At 45.5% G+C, this 20,036-nt stretch overlaps 1 long non-coding RNA gene across 1 annotated transcript in view; it reads left to right on the plus strand.

The window, feature by feature from the left end:
- The window catches only part of LOC147729089 (uncharacterized), a 66,995-nt gene that overhangs the window by 22,387 nt on the left and 24,572 nt on the right, over window positions 1-20,036 (plus strand). Inside the window, exon 2 of the long non-coding RNA XR_015309203.1 lies at window positions 8,225-8,458. This is a non-coding gene — a long non-coding RNA (uncharacterized LOC147729089). The remainder of the gene's footprint in view (window positions 1-8,224; window positions 8,459-20,036) is intronic.

Raw genomic sequence — 20,036 nt, forward strand, 5'->3', positions numbered from 1 at the left:
TGGAGCACATGTGTCGTGGGGGACGGGATCTGGACAGGTCTGGGTTGTCGTACAGGATGACTCGTATTCCGTCTGGGGAACACCTAATGGTAGCTCGAAAATGTTTCAGTAAGTCAATGCCCATAATGGCGTCAGGGGAGTTGGAGGAAAGTAGAAATGTCGCGTCAGTGGTGTTGTTTTCTAGATCAAAGGAAATAGGTACGGACAGGGGGTTAGTGGAGGGCGTTCCATCGAAACCTATCGACGTTATGTGTGAGCCAGACAAGGGTGCCCTTGGAATCAGTCGTTTTGATAACACACTACGTGTCGCCCCAGTGTCTACCAAGAATGGAGACTCTGTACCCAGGACCTTAGCGGTGACATAAGGACCTTGCTGGTCAACACAGAGCTCGACTGGATCCCTCCCTTGCCCCTGGCAGTCCTATGCAAAGTCGGGGGCATGTTCACCTTCGGACAGCTGATATTGGTTCTGCCGGGGACGGTCAAATGTGTTCAGTCTCCCTGATCTGTCATTGTTGGTGCCGTTGGCGTGCCCTCGTCCTTGTACCCCATTTCTTGGACCACTTGCCACATCCCTGGAGTCCCTATTTCTATTCATCTCTAGCATAACCGGACACTGGTATTTCCAATGGCCGAACCCTTTGCAGAAGGCGCATTGGTCGTTGCTAATGTCTCTACGTCCAGTGTGGGGTGTGGGAGTGTGATCTTTAGGAGGTAGATCTCTGGGGGCGGCTGGTTGGTAGTTCCCCCTTTGATGTTCCCGTCCTACCGTTATACCTTGTATCTGGGCTATCATTACCCTTTCTTTTAAATCTTTCTTTTTCTCGGACGCCCTATCATTCTCATTCTTTTGGTGCTCGTAATACTGAGCCATCTGAAGGATAGCTGCAGGTTTGGAGGCCCCCCAACTACTCTCACTCGTCTGCAGCTTTGGGAGACCTCTTGTGTTAGGCCCTTTACGTAATTTTGTACAAACAGGTGCTGTCCGGTTGCGGTGGTCATGTCTTGGCCACTGTAGTCGGAGAACACTGTCTCGAACCGGGAGAAGTATTCTGACACATCTTCCTGCGGTTTCTGTCGACAGGCCGTGACTATCGACCAGTCTACCTTTCTTTCTGGGATCAGTGTCTTTAATTTCTGAACTATTTTGTCTGGAAGTTCCAATATGTCTTTTACTGGTTTCCTTCCAGGCTCTCGCTGTCCATCTAGTTTACCGAGTTGGTCCCAGGTATGTCCAAACAGATCCGTGTGGTCAGCCTTCCGGATTTGCTTCCACACATCAGCTGGCAGGCATAACCCAAAGAACAAGTCAATATCTGCTAAAGTCATTATTGTCGAACCCAAGGCTGTGCCTAATTCAGTATAAAATGCTGTCGGGTTCTTTCTTAAATCGGGCAGGGTTTGCTTAAAGGTTAGGATATCTTGTCGGTCCCATGGTTGGTAAACCCAATTGTACACAACCCTCCCTTTTGCATTTTCATTATTAATATCATCGCTTGTTCCCTGGCCCCGTGGCGGGATCCAGTAAGGGGCCGCTTCTCTGATAGGCATCATAGTATTGGCTACTTCTACCGAGGTCGTTTCAGGGACTGTAGCCTTGGCTTCTGGTTTTTGTTCCGTGAGGTGGCGGAAGACCTCAAGCATCTGCATGAAGAGCTCCGTCGCCTCACGTTCAGTCCCATCCCCAACATCAATTTTCCTATACAGTGTTGTTAGTTTAGCGGGACCCTTACTTTGATACCTATCTTCATACGCGTTCAGGGTGTAGTAGCTGAATCGCAAGATGAAATGCCGTCTGTGGCTGTCGGCATGTGAATTATATACGCTCATTGTATAATCTTCGCTCTCCCTTCGTTCTACTAATGTCTTTGCTATTTTGTCGATCCCATCCCGCTCATCTTTGCTCAACCTATTTAGTCTGGCTGGTGATTGTTTGCTAGCCTCGGGATCGTCTGACGAAGTTGTTAAAGTGGCTGGTGCGGAGGCCGTGAGGGCCGGTGCACTAGCGCTAGGGTCACTTTCACTCGTATTCGGGGTTTGCAAGCGTTGTTGGCTGGGAGCATATGGAGGGGGCATGCAGATGATTGGGGGACCTAGCAGTAACTCATCGTTCGCCCGTTGTTTGGAGGGCAATTCAGGGTAGAGCGCAGAGGGGGTTCTAACAGGACATTGGCCTGTCGACCCTAATTCTTGGGTTTGCGTAGCTTCCTTTCTTTCTTTTATTTCCTCTTCCAGTTGCTTTGCGGCTAGGTGGGCTGCCTTTCGTAATTCTTTCCCTATTTTTGCTTCTTCTCTTTTCTTTCGTTGTTCAGTTTCTTTGCACCACATGCCGATACTGTCGAGCATAGTGGGCGTGGTCTTATTCTTCTGGAGCGCTATTTCTAATGTTTTTATTTTATTTTCATTAAAGGAACCTATCAGTGGCCACTGACTTTCAGGGTTCTTTTTCGTATATTTATGCCATAGTTTAGTGTAAGCTATAGCGACTAGTCCATACTTAGTGAACATGTCCTTATTAGGGGTGCCCTCCAGTGGAGCTGGATGGTTCATCTCTAATAAGCGGTCCGGGCTAAACAGGCTACCAACCAGTGGGGAGAAGATAGGCATGACGGATTACAACGGGGACAAAAGTCTGCACTACCTATCTTATCACGGCGGGCAAAGACTAGACAGAATATTTCTATTCTCCGTTGTTTGCCGGCGGTGAATACCTCAAACGAACCAATACCGAATAATCGGCCAATCAAACAATTCAGTGGGGAGAATAAGTGGGCACGAAAAGTTATCGTTACCCACTCTTTCTCTACCTGCAAAGAGAGACCTTGTTCTTCCCTGTTTGCAGACAAAGAATCTCCAGACAATAATCCATGAACGACAGTTCGGGAAACAGTGGGGGAGGAAGATAGGCACGACGGATTACAACGGGGACAAAAGTCTGCGTTACCTATCCTTCACTGTTTGCAAAGAGAGAGCCTGTTTGTTTTTCCCCGTTTGCAGACAGTGAATCTCCAGAGGTTTCAACAAAGCGTAATACTAGTATTATCCAAACAAAACAATTTTCCTCAATTCGTCGTGTTTACACGACCTTACCCGGACCGCATGGACGGTTTCCTGTCCTCTGGATCCAGCGCCTGATCGTCCTCTCTCCTTCGTGATGCCCGTGGCACTCCTGATGGTTCCCAGTCAGGACCGTAGATCACTCGAGAGAGGTCTGTTCAGAACTAGTGAAGGTCGGATGATCGGCTGTCAGACGAGGGTCTATCGGACACGAGCTCTTCCCGATCGTTGCAGTCGTTCACTCTGTCATCGGGACCTCTCCCACTGGATCCACGTGTCGCTGATGGGCCCCACGCTTTGGGACGCCAATTGTGGAAAAAGGTAGGGCTAGGACCTTTCTCAAGATTTGCCCGGCGCTAACCGCCCTTGTACCATTCAAATTTACCAAGCAATGAGGCAGGCGCCGGAGACCAGAAGGCAGGAAACAGAAGTTTTATTCCGACGGAGCAGAACACATCAGATCAGACAACAAGGTATCGTCTCGAGGTGCTCTAACAGCCTCTCGGAGGCCTGGCCTCTTATACACTGGTTTATGGCATGTGACCTTTCTTTATTATAATCAGAACATTGTGAAGCCCGGAAAAAGACATCCCCGCAATCCTCGTGTCAATCCCACCCCCATATACCTTCACAATAGAGGTCCTCAACCTGCTGATAAGAGGAGGGGGGTCATCACGCAGCTGAGTGTTCTGCCGAGTCTTAGGATGTGTGCGCCTGATCATATCACAGGGGGTGGGGAGGCCTGGATCAATAGAGGGTCCTTTGAAGGAGAGCGACCTCATACAATAAGGGGCAGTAAATGATATCTCCCGGCTTAGGCGATGGCCTCGGACCTGTGTGGACAGCTGGACACGGGGTGAGGGGTCATCAAAGGAGTGGTATTCATGCCTCGTGGACAATCCAGTGCGGAGGGAAGGTTGATCAACAGAGGGGCATTCATCGGAGGAGAGGAGGTGTTGGTCAGGCGCTGGCGTGACTCCCAAGGACAGGGTCATGCAGAAGGGTTATGTTCATGAGGGGAGGGAGGGGGAGCCAGGGTGCGCGGAGGATGCTTGCTGGGTCAGAGGGGCGTGCTGGCGATCGATCGTGGACAGGGAGACCATGATATCTAAAATGGCTGCCGTGCACGTAGTACATAGGTGACAAGCTGGCGCAGATGATGTTCAGATCGCAAACTAAAATTCCACAGCTCTGTATGTCCCTTGATGCTAGAGTGATACCTGTAGTTTGTTTTTCAAATGCTTCCAAATTTGCCAGTCTCCATGCACCCCTTGTGTAGTCCTTTTTAATAAGGGGCCTCTCTTGGATATCATGGGTGGGGCAACTTGTTTCTGGGATTTGAAGCAGTTCCCCCATGCTCTCCACACTCTGGTGTATGGTCCATTCTGTCTGTTAGTTTCCCAAAACTACTCGGGGGTTTTCCTACCTCTCTCTCCTGATTTTGCTTGTGTTTGCTTGTGTCTCCTATTCTCACTACCTGATAGCCAGTCTTGCGAACTCTCTGGTGAGACTATTACGCTCTCCTTCTGCTTAGGGAGGAAAGTGTCTTCTGCTTTGTTTTCTCTCTTGAAATGCTGGCTGATGTCCCACACCTACAGTCCTACGACCATAGTCACTCCACCCTGTATCCTCTACCTTCCTTCGCTCTGGGGTAGACACTAATTCTCTAATTACTCTTCCTGTGTAATCCTTTTCTGCAGCAACGGCGACTTTGCTGACGATATTTGTGACTGGTCATTACTATCCCTTGAACTCTGCTCTTTGTTTTGGTCCTGCAGGGGAGAGGTTGAATCTCGGTGCAGTACGAACTGCGCTTCTAACTGCCCTGAAAATTGGGACTCTCCTACCCTTGTTTGATGTCTGGGAGTACTTGCCTTTTTTGGCCTTGGCTTTTATGGGGTGAACTTGGGGGGGTTTCATGGACTGTGGAGAGGTTCCATTTTCAGGGTTCTCAAATCCACTGCAGCTAATTGAAGCTGTACCAATGGGGGCTCCTAGGATCATACAGGGGTGGGGGAACAGGCGAGGTACTAGGGGTATCTTCCTTGAAGATTCTTTTGACTTTTCGCAAAATATTCTCTGTGAAGAATCCTCCTTGACTCTATCTTCAGTAACTTCTAAAAGTTCAAGACTTGGGACCTGATTATGAGTTTGGCGGTCTTGGAGCAGATCGCCACGCCAGCGCCCCACTCCAAGCCCATCCGCCAGATTACAAGCCATTTTGTGGTCGGGCGGGCGGTGGAGTAGTCCTGCGGCGGTGCAGTTCAAAGGCTCATATGTGAGCCTTTCAACTGAGGGAGCGCCGAAGCAAGTTCCTGCACGGCATGGACTTTCTAGTCCATGCCATGCAGGAACTAGGGTAAATGCACACAGAGGGACACTCCATGTGCCCCCTACATGCACCCCTATTCACAGAGGCACTAGGGGGCCTAGTAGGACCCCCTTACTTTCCTGACCGCCATCCATTTCATGGTAGGATCACTGCCATGAAAAGTATGCAGGTCAGGAAAGTCATAATGTGGTTGGCGGTGCGGCAGCAGCACCACCAGCATATTGCTACCCCAGACTGCAGCACCAACGCCGAGGGCTCACGGATCCCCGGAGGTTGCGGCGGACCCATGACGGTCCAACTGCAAAGTTGTAACACGGCGGTCAGACCACCGCTGCGGTGGTAGCCGCCATGCCTCTGCAGGTTTGGCTATTCGATGGACCGCCAAACTCGGAATTAGGTCTTTATTCTTAAGGAGGTATTCAAGGTGCAAGGCATAACAATTCAAAATACTACACATTTGAAGAAAGAGGAATAAGGATTAAAACAAATCTTATAAATTTACAAATTGTTAGAACTAGCAGTCCCAAATATCTTTCAATACAAGCCAGCGAAGCCAACTATTAACTTGTAAGAGAATGGAAAAATCAAGTGAGATCATTGAAGAATTTCTGGCTCTCCATTTTCTAAGTACTGTTACCGGTGCTTTGGAAAAATTAGGCTGATTCATAATCCTGCAGACATGGACTGGATTTGTGAATTCGGCCTGGTGGACTAAGTTTTTTTTTAGTTTGAATTATTATTGAAGAATACAGAGAACAGAGTTACAGCTCACTTTGATAGCATCAATGGCAACTGAGCCCTGGCACTTCCTACAGTGGACAACAAGACCTAGAACACGTTAAGCAGCTAGATTGTGCTGCCAATGCTTGCTGACTGGAAGAGCAACCCTGTACCCATCAACCTCTGCCTGATACCTGAGGAACACATTCCACTTCTGCAGATTTAAACAGCGAAAACTGCCATTCCAAGGCGAGCCAACCCACACTACTTGGCACTAATACCAAACAGTCTAACCTTACACTCTGCTTGGCCGTGTAACACAGTTCATGCTGTCGGCTATAGGCTCAGTTGCAGGCCCCAGAGCTGCAGCTGGTTCTTTTAATGAGTTTGCTTCCAAATATCCTTAGGTCATGAGGCGGGCGGGTGAAGCACTACATAAGTTTCCGTTACTCCCCACTGTAAGCCAGGCCAAATAGCCATTACGTCTTGGTCGGTGCTATTCCTCTACCCCAATGTTTAGAGACTTGGGCCCTTATTTATGAAGGTCTTGCGCCACTTTTACGTGACTTTTAAAATGGGAAAAAGACACGCACCGGTGGCGCAAGGCCTTCATAAATAAGGCCCTTGTTGTTTTGGCCAGTAATAGTGCAAGTGCCACCAATTGTCTGTTGCTATCCTCGTGCTCTCAGCACAACAAAGCCATCATGACTTCCAAGCAGAGGACCTCCTTCACCATTTCTGACAGAGTCACAGCAAGCTCAGCCCAGTAACCATGAACATGTGGATATTGGCATGCAAGATAAATATATTTTGCGTCAGACACACCACATTGAAAACAGTTTGAATGCATGCCTAGCCTCATTTTACTGAGACTCAGTAGAGTATAACAAAAACTATAGAAATAGCAAAAATGAATCATACGAAGTTTGCTGCTCGATGAGAGTCTTGCTGTCTGGGAGAAGAAATGCTGCCAGACCTCCATTTGTTTTTGAAGTTGGTGACACATACAGGGCCTTCCTGTTGAACAGAGATGTACAGCGACACAACTAGCTTTCAGGGTGTGGCATTGGCCAGCAAAGATCCAAGCATTGTGGTAAGCATTTTGTGTACGCTAAAGAACGGCCTTCAGCCCATAGTATACGAGCATATCTAGGGTGTGCACTCTGCTACCTCTCTGAATTTTCTGATGTCATTGAAAAATCTGTAACAATACAGATCCACCCATTTATGAATGCGTCGTTTGTTGAGCTGTGAAATTGCCTTGTATTCAGAGGTCTTCGAGTGTAACAAAGTCAAACCCTTCCTTTCCCTCAACCTGTGCCATGCCTGTGCTGTGCTATATACCGTATTAAGCGTATTTAAGGGAGCGTGATTCAACACGCGTATCTGTTTTCACAAGGGTGTAGGAGATGTTGCAGCGGCCCCTAGCCTGTCCTTCAAGGGATGCGCCACACTCTTCCATTCTGCACTTATTCGACACAGAGGGGCGGCAATGTCTGCATATTGAATACTGTCGCACAGGGTAAATAAAGCAGATAGAAGCGTTCATGGGAGTTCCTTCCTACGGATGCAGCTCCATATATGCCAGGGAGCGGTTGATGGATAATGAGGCCAGCAGAGCTGCACTAGAGTGGGATCATCTTGCTGCTGGTTTTGTAGCTCCCCATGAATTGGGTGCTTTTAATGGTCAGTTGGACAATGAGCAGTTCTAAATAAATGTTTGCAGTAGGTCTGCGTATTTCTAAAATCTATAGTTTGGAAGCGCTTTTTATCTTTAACCAAAAATATATTTGCACATTTTGTGGCAGCCTATCTTATATTGTGTGCGATGCAGGTTTCAAATAATGATGTGCATATTTGAAGAAAGAAGAATGTAATGTCAAAACAAAGCTTATAAACTGACAAAGCATTTGAACTAGCAATGCTTTCTGAGACAGGCAGGTACTTCCTAGTACTAAAAATACACAAGTCACTATTCCCTGCTGCACCAAACAGGATTCCTATGTTAAAGGAATACTTTCTACATTTTAAAGTCTTTATCATGTTCTTACATTTTGTTTGTTGTGTAATTTACATCTCATATTTTAAAGATTCTACATGTTCTTCTGCACACAGGGATGAACCATACCACTGGTTTGGCCTTGGCAGACTGCAGAGTAAGAAGACATTGATAGAGTGGGCAGTTCCTCTGAGCCCAACGTTCCAAGTGGTCCAGCCCCTGACCCTCTCCCTCAAGCACAACCACCGGACTATTCCACCATCAGAGTTTGCCAGTCAGAAGGTGGTGCTTGTTCAACCACTTGACAGTGCCACTTCTGTTCTTGCCTCTCTGTTGAGACCACTCTGCAGGTACGTAAAACTACACGATACTCGTAGCATGCCCATCTGATTTTAGGAATTGTCTCACCTTCTTCATATCTTCATTATTTGTGTGGTTCTTAGAAACAACCCTTTAAATCAGTTGCTGCAGACTCTTATCTAAACTTTACTTCATTTTGCTCTTTAATTTCCTTTGTCTGGTAGTCCAGGGTCGCAGTTAGGAGATATGTAGTGACCCTGGTGCACACTGTAATACAGCAGTTTAACCTTCTTGAGGCTGAGAGACCAGTGCTTAATTTGGACCAGTGGTTTCTGGTGCTCGGCACCAGCACTTAATTGCCAACAGCGGCACTTATGACAGTCTTGCCACATGGTGGTTCTGTTTGTACTATTTATAGATGTGCACAGAAACTGTTGTTTATTAATTCAATGTACCTTACGAAGATGACAAATATCTGCCACTTATGCCATTTTTATAGCTTTGGGGGCCTGGATTAGTCTGAATTGTCACACTTGTAACTGTGTGATGGTTAGTAGGTGGGTTTGTACAGTCATTGGCAGCGAAGCGCTGGCATGGGCAAAGGGTGGTGCAAGTGGCATCCTGACAAGGGCCCTGGCACTTCCCTTTTTACAAATTAAACACTGTGTGAGACTACAGACAAGTTGTGGATTCCTCACATCCTGATATTAGGTGTGAGAATGTCGCCCACACTAGTGGAGGGTGAGTTGAGACAGATGTTTTTGTTCAACTTCTCTAAACTAGCAGAAGGTGAAAAAGTCAGATACCCTAATGCAGTAATTAATTTGTAAAACAATAAGTTCCAGAGCCCAACGTTTTGCTCAGAAGCCCGTGGACAGGCTTTCAAACATTGGGGATGCTGATTCCCAAGCTGCGTAGTTTTAAGTCCACCACATGCCTCAGCCATCCACCCCCAGACATTCTCTGCCTGTTTATCTCTCTCTTGGAGGTATTTTTTAAATCCCTTCTTTCTCCTTTTGTCCCTGTGTTCTGTCTTTCTCTTCCTCTTTCTTTCCAACTTTTGTCTTTTTATCTCCCTTGCTCTGGTTGAACCTGTGACGTGAAAAATAAATGCTCGCCCCTAAACATGAGGGCCGGTAGGCCCCACCGGCAACAACCAACTCAAATTAAATGCTGCTTAAAATTTGCCCAAACAGTTTGCCATGGGTTTTAAAATGTTTAGAAAGATAACGTTTTGTTGTTGTTTTCTCTCCAAGAACGATTGGGTAGAATTGATGCCCTTGACACCATGCTTAAGTGTATCAATTTACTATTGAACAAGGACATAACACGCCACCTGAATGTAGCATACCTAAAGCCCATCACATACAAAGCACAGCGACAAAGCACAGTTAATAAATAGTGCAGTATAAAAAAAACAGTACGCAAATGCACTGAACATTAGTGGGGCATGGCCTCTCCTAGGATGTGCCCTTAAAACGGACCTTTTGTCTTGAATTTTCACCTGAATTTTTACCCATAGTCCTGAATTTTTACATTCCGGACTTGAATTTGCCTCCATGTCAGGTGGTCTCCCTATAGCCCGGTCTTTGCAGACTCTTAAAACAAAAGCAAATGGGCAGTATTTTTCTCTTGAAAATGTGGTAAATCTAGAGCGGAGTCAGCAAAAAAGTAATGTCAGTCCTGGTGAGTGGTGAGGTGTGGCTCGCTGGTTAAAGGCGGCAGACCTGTAAGCAGAGAACGTCCCGGGACCAGGGTTCAATTCCTGACGCGGCAGGGTCATGGACCAGGGGTCAATGGACTCGATAATTCTCGCCTCAGTGAATACTCTAACCAGGGAACACACTGTGTAACTCTGGGCATTAAGCTTGCCTCATCTCTACAACGGCCCCCCACAGACGCCGTGGATGCCTGGTTTCACCCTGGAGATACCCAGAAAGGGACCATCTCATAGGGAAAACCAGGACGGGTTCCCCAGCGGTCTGCAGCGCCAGGATACTCGGTTAGAGTAACAGTGCGCTTTACAAATACCCCACATTTACATTTACATTTGGTGGGGGCCTTGTGATCTGCAATCTCTACCTTTTATAAGGCCAAACTTCCCCCCATCTCCCTTTCTCTCAGTAAACCTGCATCAACCAGGTAACGCAGAGCAAGGAGCTTCCTGATACCTCTAATCTCTATTTGTAGTTATTGGCAAAACAGTGATTTAAGTCCAGGGGTAAGGCGGTAGGGAACACTAGGTTTCTGGGAGGGGAACAGACAGCTTTAGGGAGCACCGAGCCAGATGTCCAGCTTGGCTCTAAGAGCCAGTGCACAAGCCGAGCCATCAAAAGATGTTAACAAGGTAACAAATGGCATGAAAAAAAGTGATAAAGACTTTAAAAGGTGTATGGACGAAAATGGAGTCAAAAATATTGTGTGGACAACAAATCGTGTCAAGAATATCGAGGAAAAGAATATTGTGAAGGTAAGTTTCTATGGGAAAACAAAATTGTACTATACGTAACAACACATATGTACCTTGATGATAAATCGTCAAGGTATGTAGAGCTAAAATTAAGAATTGTAAATATATACTTACCTATTTACACTTCCCTTCTCGATGTGTTGACCCTTGATATTTTTGACATGATCATCTGTCCACACAATATTTTATCCTCGATATTCTGTAAGTGATGCCTGTAAAATGACACAAATATACAATTATTAATTTGTTCTATTGTTTTTACTCAATTAGTGGAGTTAGAATCTTAAATATGACATTATATACACACGTATATACATGTAGGGGCCTAGTAGTGAGATTTCTGTCCAAGATTGTGTTGAACTTCACAAGCTACTCCTCACGGCGCTGTAACCAAAGCAGCAAACGATTCAGGAGCAACTAAACCTCTTTGTTTTTAAGACAAAGCCTTCCACATAGCAGAGCTTTCTGGTTGTGGGAGAATTATAGGGGGCGTTCTGAAAGCTTCCCTAGGACTGCAATCAGCCCATTGCTTATCAATTAATTTGTGAACTCACATTAGCTTGCTTTCATTTGCTGGCTTTATTTGTTTCAGGCTCTCCAGCATGTCCCCCGTGAAGCATAACTTGCTTAGCACCTCTCTGACTGGCTCTTTGTATTGTTCCACATGTGCTCATTTTCAGGGAACTCTTGTTTTTTCTTTTTCATGAGGCAGTTCAGGAGAGCAGATGTGTGGTTCAGTTATCTACTCTATGCTTACTCACAGCAGTAAACTGCTGTATTCCTTTGTAAAGGGTTCCTGCCTCCTATCATTCTGCTTGACTGATTCTACTTATCACTGACACTCCAGTTCATCAATCTGTGTCTATCAGCTTGTTTATTTCAGTCAATGCCCTTTACTAATGGCATAACTTAAACAGTCCTCTTCCTCAATTTCGGCCTGATGCCATGGGCACTGGAAGTAGGGGGAATTGGGGGCAATAAAACACCTCCAAAATAATCATGCTGGAGTTCAAAAGTGAATGAGCAATAAACAGGTCTTAAACATTGTTTTTATCTTGTCACATTTGCTGTTCATAAAAATATAGAGGTCAAATGTTAAGCTCTGTCTCACAGGGAGCTTGGTGTTTACTTTTTCTCCACTGCAAAGTGACAAGATGTATGTGACTATCTTATTAGGGTATGGGAGTGTAAAAAGTATGTAGAGTGTTGCAGGCTGTGGCAAGGCCATAACTTTTTAAGATGACTCTTCTATTGTGTGAGCATACAACTTGGCAGCCATCCTGGAGTGTTATTAGATATTGATACATACACCTTAAGCTTTTTAACTATGTCAAATTATCATTTCACAAAGGTACATGAAGAAGTACAAAGCAAGAGTTGGCATTTGGTATGCCCCCTTCAGCCCATGACTTTCATGCTTTTTTCATTGTTTGTCATTTTTTGGATGGGCTGTCCAACAAGGCCCATGGTCGTTTGAGGAGGGTTATATTGTTCCATTTGTGTTCCCATTAGGTTTTGATGAGGAGGCCATTAGATAATTTTTCTGTTAGACTGCAGAAACGACATGTAGTTTGAGACATATTTTGTGCTCTTTGATGTATATACTTTCCAGGCCAAATCCATTTTAGTTTATTATTTTTATGTTAAGTCCAGAGTTAGGCAAGACCTTTTGACTTTACTTAACTTTTATATATAATTTGTGCTCCCGGTTTTATGGTAATCATTTTTTTAACATTTCCATCTGTATTTCTCCATATTTATTTTTGGGCCATTTTCTCTGTATTTATTCATATTTATTTTGTGTTGTGCGTATAAATGAAGTTGAAAAACTACATTTCCATATTTATTTAACTGACGCGCACTCATACTTTGATATCTGTCGTGGTTTAGCTATTTAAGCTGTCAAATATTACTTAACAATACAACCACTGGTAAATACTAGCAGTATACCATACATGTATCTTGACATATACCGTTATTTAAATACATTTCATCCTGTTTTTTAATTTCCTGTGCTGTCCATATACTCAGCTGCTTGCCTCTAATTCATCAAAGCCAGCATGGAGATCACTTAAATGGAGCACAATTTTCTGTATTTATCCACTTTTAAAAATAAATGCAGACAGAAAACACTATGGGGTCAATTAGGATGGCGGACGGATCGCCACCGCCATGCAGGCGGTGGCGATCTGTCTGCCATCCTTGCCCGTCCGCCACCTTTCTTCCACCGGCCATATTACAATGGCCGGGGGGGACCGTGGCGGAGGGAAAGACGCCCGCGGCAGAAAAGGCCTGATATGGTGGCGGTGTCTATCAGACACCGCCAGCCAAATTCAGATGGCCTGGGAGGAATGCCTTTCCGTGGCGGCAATGCCGCCATGAAAAGGCATACGGTTCCTGCTTTAGGGGCCCATTGCGGGCCCCCAGGGTGAAGGGCGGTGGGGGGTGCACATGGGGGTACCTATGGTACCCCCTGCGTTTCACAGCACAACATGGCAGTCACCGCGCAGTGCATGTCATGTTGTGCTGTGAAACGCACAACAAGCATTTTTCACATTGCGGCGGCCGGTGCTTTAAGCACCGTCTGCCGCAATGTTAAAAATGCGGGATGCACCCGCCACTGTGGCAGGTGCATCCTAATTGGGGGCACGGTTCCTCCGCCCTTGTGGCGGATGGTACCGGCCCCCGACAGGATGGCAGACGGACTTTGTCCGTCCGCCATCCTAATGGACCCCATTGTTTTCTGTCTGTATTTATCTGTAAAAATCTGTAAAAACGGAAAACGGGGAGCCTTATATATAATATACGAACTTAAATGGACTTTCAGCCTGCCCTCTTCATCCATTGGCTTGTTGTTGCATCATTCACATTTTTATTCCACTCATTACAGCATGGGACAGTGGGTCAGACCTCTAAAGCCATTGGCTAACGTCACCATGAGTGATGTCCGGGATTACTGTGGCAATGTGTGCTTTTTGAGACCCAAAAATATTTTTGATTTTAGACATTTTCTATTTTAATACTGGTACGGGCCTGGCCGCTCCCCCATCAATAAGCCATTCTCCAGTATGTAACTTCACCCATCATTGGAAACAGCATGAAGGAATGAAACCAACAGGAGTCCAATCCAGCCCCACTTCCTCAGCAGGGATGACCCATATGCACCCTGATTATCTTTGGAGACTGTCTCATCCAGGAATTCTGTAATCTCTGTAAGTGCAGTTACATAGAACAAACCTCCCCATTATCTTCACAGTATGCCTATTGATGTCTCACAGAGACTTGCATCACAACATGGATCTGTAGTGCATGTTCTGTGCTCTCCCATGAAATCCTTCATTGATACTAATGTCTTTAAGGACCTGGTACTGGGCATTCGACTTGGAGGTGTGTGGCTTGGGATGGAGGTGGTGCCAGCTTCGAGTGGACCTGAATTCTGTGGTTGGGGCTCTGGTCTCCACTCGCCACATTCTAAATCTATGACGTCTTCCATACACTAGTGGGCTGTGATGTGGAATCTGTGGTGGTGGTCATGCATACTGTGTGCATGTTTATGAATTTGTAAAACAGAACAGTTACCCAATAGAGCCGCTGGGCACTGTGGATCAGAAAACTGTTTAAAATAGCCATGTTTTAAAGTGATTCCTGACAGAAATGTATTTAGAGATGGAGCACATGAAAATAAATGGGCAATTCCAGTGTTAGCTGGTGAAACTGAGAAGGAGCATCCAGAAAGATGGCTCAATTTCACCGCAGGCATGGAGAGCTTTGTTTGAAAGACTGAATGATGGGTGTGTTGAGAAATGTGGTGGCGAACTGTTGATTGCAAGTATAAGGTGCCCAGTTAATAAATGGAATTATGCACAAGACAAAGAGATTTTCAGATAACTCTTGTTAGAAAAGATTCTTTTTGCATTGTTTCTCCCCTACTTTTTGCTAGATTTAATTGCTGTTGTATGGACTCTGAACACTGGGGCATTGCAGTCCAGGGTCCAGTGACCCCTAAAAACATGTAGAATAGGCTAATCCTTGATTGTAAATTAGCTGTCAATGATGGACTGCAGGACATTGTGCCGCCAATAAAGTGACATTGCAACGCATGTCTTATGGCATGCTCCTGCAGCCTGAGTGTGCAGTATTTAAATTTCAAATGTGAGCTGGCAAAATAAACATTTTGCCAGGCCTAAATCTTCCTTTTTAACACTTATAATTCACCCCTAAGGTAGGCCCTAAATGCCCACAAGGCAGGGTGCATGGTATTTAAAAATTTGGACACATATTCTTCAGTTTTTTACGTGTCATGGCATTGAAGAATCCCCTAAGACTTTTTTCTGTGGTTAAACTGGCTCTCCTATAGAAAAGCATTAGGTTAGATTAGAACATCTTAAAACGTATAGCCCCCCTTTGAAAATAGCTCGAACCATTGTTCATGTACTCAAATAAATAGAAATTTTGAATCCAATGTGAGGAAAAGTCGGATTTTAAATTACTATTTTGAAAATGGCACTTTTTGAAAATTCGTATTTTCCTGCCTAAAGCCTCCAGCCGCCTTTTAAGAGTTAATACCAAATTGTCACCTGGCAGCATGATGGTTCTCAGGAAAGGGAACAAAAGGGCATTGACTGTGAGGCAGTGTGTCCTTCTCCTAGCAGGATGGCCTGGGGAATGTGCCCACCTACTGCACAAGCCTCAAATAGGCATCCTCTGTCAAAGGCAAATGTAACTCACACCTATATCTACCCTGGCCACAGTGGCATCAATTCCAGTGGGGTGATAACCTGTTACAGAACTGGTCCTTGTTTCTCTAGCCGAACCTCAGGGGTGTGTAAAGAACTCTGACCAGGGGAAGAAATATTCTGCCATTTTTGGCTGTAGCCAGAGCACTGTGGGATTATTGAGGCCCAAACCCCCAGGAAGTGATTTCAAAGTGGGCTGCCCCTTGGAACTTGATAGAAAGTTTCCACCAACTACAAGCTAGTACCAGGCATAAAAGTGGCACCCCTGGATACCTTCTTAAAAATATTGCTGAACCTGAAGTAGACAGTAGTAGAACTGCACCTGCTGAGCTCTCTGGACTTTAGAAAGAGGACTGCACCTATATAACCTACAGTGAACAACGGCAAGGCCTGGATCTGCTGCCACTTGAACCTAGAACTCCAAGGACTAGTTTGATAGCCTCCTGTTAAGCTACATAGACACAAAGGTTACAAGAAACCCACCTTCTAGAAGTTTCCAGCTGACCAGATCCAACAGGACTTGCCCTGGACCTTGCTGGTGGCTTACCCGGAAGTGGGTCCTGACCCACCCCTACGCCCTAGAGGTGTCCTGTGACTTGAGGCCCATGGATAAGTGTGAGATTGTATTTCTCCAGTCTAAGGTTGTGACATAGAAACGTTTTCAAGGATTTTAGCCAACTGAACCAGAGATTACCAATGGTCCGCTACCAAAGTCTCACTGATGTTCCGACACAACTTGCTAGTTTGCCCCACTGAGAGGATCCTAACTTTCAAAAACATTTCTAAGTCCGAAGTTAGACATCTTCAACTGACGAACGCACCAAAAAGATCCAGCAGGCGAGGCACCTTCCATGGGAGCAAATTTCTCATGCTCAAAGTTTTATCACCAGAAGTCAACGGCTTCACCAGGACTTTCTTCAATGGCTGTCCAGCCAGTCTTGGCCACAGCCTGCTGCCTTGTCCCACTGAGGATTTTCGACTTCCATTCCTGAGTCTAAGTCAGAAGGTAAAACTTTCACATGGACTAAATCTGGTCCCTGTATTTGACCTGCGCACAGTCTAGTGCAACCAGATATGAACGGTGGCACTTTTTGGTGCTATAAGCATCAGATGTTGTTGTTTTGGTGTCTGTTTGCTCATTAAAAGTTTATCTAATTTTATAAAATGGAGTAGGGGGTTTGTTATATTTTCTTCTTTTTAACTGTATTGGTACAGATAAATCCATTACACCTTTCTGTCAATGTTAAGCCTGTCTGATCTGTGCTACAGCTCTTGAAAGGAGAATTTAGAATGGCAATTCAACCTTTGGACTCCATGCCTGAATTTCAGCTTCCTCGACGACCCCTTGTGAGTGCTTTGTCATAAAAGAGAAAAGCCTTGAACCATCAACTGTCCGATGAGGCCAGACTTTTATCATTCCCTGACAGACAGACCAAATCCAATCAGGTGTCTGCGTCTTTTGCATCCTGGCTGCCCCTCCAATCCCAGTGCATGTTTCCTGCATGTTCACTATGTGATCGGTCCATGTGAGGAGGTCTCTTCCCGTCTCTTGGTACATGTCTGTCCTATCCACCAAAGAGGAATTTTAATTAATCGGTAGGCCCTGACCATCACCTAGCAGAAAGGGAGGGAATCTAAATACAGATAAGAGATAGTGCCTACCCCAAACCACCAAGCTTCTTCTGAGACCAAGGAGGGGCATGGGGGGAGCTGAAATGTCCAGCAGAACTGATACCAGCTCGGTTCACATTAAAGTAAATGGCTCACCATCCTTACCCTGTGAACCTACTGGCTCTCAATACACACATCCTGCATACCACAGAGGTAAATATACCCCAGGTAAAGGAAACTGCACACACTCTACCAGGAGGGAGTTAGTAGGTGGCTCCACCTAACGGCTACCAGAGTACAGGTACCCCTGCATATAGATTAATGCTGCCACTATTGTCAGTCTACCACAGCCTGGGTAGAGAGGGCAGTAGCCACTCTCTTTAGAAGAGGGATGCACTATACATGCCCCCTCAACCTCCGAGCCAAGCTCTGGGGTCTCAATCCATGTAAACAGGAAGACCCTCAGTGAACATGACAATAACTTATGTCCACTGAGGGTCTTCCTGTTTTACATGGGTTGAGACCCTAGAGATCAAGAAAACCTACAGTACTTTCAAGTAATTTGCCACGAGATCAGTATAGGGCAAGGAAGCATGCTTTCCTGAGTCATGCAGAAGTCTTCCCGTCCCAACAACCTCCTTTATCTCTACCTTCCTTTAGGGAATCCTGCTTTGTAATCAAATTTGAATCTAGTCTAGACTCAGATATGTTTTTATTTTATTAAAGGGAAATGTAGATTTTCCTAGTTATTATGACGGATAGTCTTAATTTTATTAAAGACACGGAGGCGAGTATTTTGCTTTTTTATCTTGCATTTATTCCAATAGCAGCCAAGATAAGTGTAAAAAACTACAGTTCCCAGGGGCCCAGGTAAACAAACTGGCCAATGGGAATGTAATAAAAAACTAAATCACATAACCAATCATGAAACAGTAACCTATAAAACGTCATATCTGACTGCGCAGCTTCCTCTTTTCGCTGACGAGCAGCTCAGATAAAGTCCGAAAACAGTGGAACAATTGCCAAAACAATAGAAAAAGCCAAAGTCCAGGAGCAAAGATCTTGAGCCACGTTCATCCAGAAGAAGAGAGCAACAGGATGCGTCGCAGGGGCTTTGGGTCCGGCGGAGAGATACCCTGTCAAGGAGGAGACCAAATCCGATGAGAAACAGGATCCTTACGACGATGCAGGTGGCAGTGCTGGATTCACTGAAGGGAGAAAGTAACACAGGTTAACAGTGTAGCGGAGGGATAATACTCACCTCCGTGTGTTTCATAAAATTAAGACTTTACGTCATAATACTTAGGTAAATCTACATTTTATGGCAAGACCGGAGGCTCCTATTATGCTTGTTTAAAGCATGTTAATTACCAAGGAAGTCACAGTATCAACAGGTTTGCAATAAAACATTAGAAAAACATTGTAATTGGTCCAGTCCTCTGTAATTGGTCCATGGCTCCCCTAGTGGAGTGAGCTCCGAAAACAGAGACATCGATGCCCGCAAGAGACATAACCCAACGCACCCACCGGGCTAGGGTGGCAGAAAAGTCCAGAAGAGACAGGAAGGTGGGGTTTTCGGAAGGAAATTAGGAGTTGGGAATGTGAGGGCGATCTGAGATCAGAAGTCCGTTGTTCATACACCTTAGACATTGACCTATGCGTAATTTGGGCTGAGAGGGGAAATAGGGATAAAACACAGTATTCAGGTTAGTCTTAGTTCTTCTGTGAACCTGGAACACTACACCTGTAGGAGAAAATTGGCGTGAAGAAAAATCTAAAGCTTTAACATCCAAAACACGTTTAATGGAAATCAAACATAAAAGCATGGTAAGTTTGGCTGACAACATTTTTAAAGAAAGAGCAGAATTATCTGGCCAATCAGTGAACAGTTTGAGCACAATAGAAACATCCCATAAATTGGAATACTTAGCCAACGGAGGTTTGGAAAAACAAACTCCTTTCAGCAGACAACAGATTAAAGGATAGGCACCTACATGTTTGCTGTCAATGGGAAAATGATTGAGGGAAATAGCAGATCTATACAATTGACCGTTCTGTAGGACTTACCTGCACTAGCTTCAGACTCTAGGAAATTGACCACAAAATTTAAAGGGGCTGAAAGGGGATCGATATGCCTTTCCAGACACCAGCTAGCCCAAAGAGACCAGGCAGATTTGTAAGCTTTTGAGGTCCCGGGGCCCAGACTTTGCTGATAAAGAGAGAAGCCTCTTGTGAAATGAGGATGTCAGAAGGGACAGGCCGGAAACTTTCCAGTTCGAAAAAACAGGGAATTGTCCAGAACGAGATTGTGAGGTAGCCCTAGCGGGCTCAGAAGCAAGTCCTCGCGAACAGGAAGAATCGTAGGAAAGTCTATTGCCATTTCCAAAAGAGACGGGAACCAGATTTGGGACTGCCAAAAGGGGGCCTCCGTCGATTGGCGATGAACCTGAGAGAGAATTCTGCTGATCATAATGAAAGGTTGGAAAGCATAGTTGAGGTGGAGCGACAAATCCTGCAGGAACGCATCCATAGCAAGAGCGGCCGGATCCGGATGCCAACTGAAGAACTGGGGCAACCGTGTGTTGAGGCGGAAAGCAAAGAGATCTATGGAGAAAGGGCCCCATTTTTGAGACAGGGATAGAAAAACAGAGGGAAGCAGCTTCCAGATGCTGGCATCTCGAAGATAACGAGAGTGCCAATCTACCACTGATCTCCCAGAAGATATTCTGCTGTCAAGGACAGTTGATTGCACAGACAGTATTCCCACAGGCTCTTTGCCAACTCTGCAAGGGGTTTGGATTTAGTCCCGCC

This window comes from Lissotriton vulgaris, chromosome 2_2 (assembly GCF_964263255.1).
Source record: "Lissotriton vulgaris chromosome 2_2, aLisVul1.2, whole genome shotgun sequence".
Classification (NCBI taxonomy): Eukaryota; Metazoa; Chordata; class Amphibia; order Caudata; family Salamandridae; genus Lissotriton; species Lissotriton vulgaris.